The following is a 352-nucleotide window of genomic DNA, read 5'->3' on the forward strand; positions in this document are numbered from 1 at the left end:
TCCTTTTTTAATTTATTTCTTTTTAAATGTTTTTAAGTTTATTTTTAATTTTATTTCTGTTTGTTTGCTGCTGCCATTTATTTTTTTATTTCTTTTTGCTGCTGCGTTTTACTTTTTCATTTTTTACTTATTTTAAAATTCTTTTTTGCATTTATTCAAATTTATTCTTCTTATCTTTTCTTGCTGCTTCCTTTTGCTGATTTTCCCTTTTCTCTGTTTCTGCTGCTGCTGCTATTGCTGCTGCTGCTGCTACTGCCACTGCCGCTGTTGCTGCTGCTTTTGCTGCCGCTACCACTGCTGCTGCTGCTGCTGCCACTGCCGTTGCCGCTGTTGCTGCCGGTGCTAATGCTGT

The sequence above is a fragment of the Eimeria tenella genome, genomic scaffold (genome assembly GCF_000499545.2).
Source record: "Eimeria tenella Houghton genomic scaffold, Eth_scaff2236, whole genome shotgun sequence".
Classification (NCBI taxonomy): Eukaryota; Apicomplexa; class Conoidasida; order Eucoccidiorida; family Eimeriidae; genus Eimeria; species Eimeria tenella.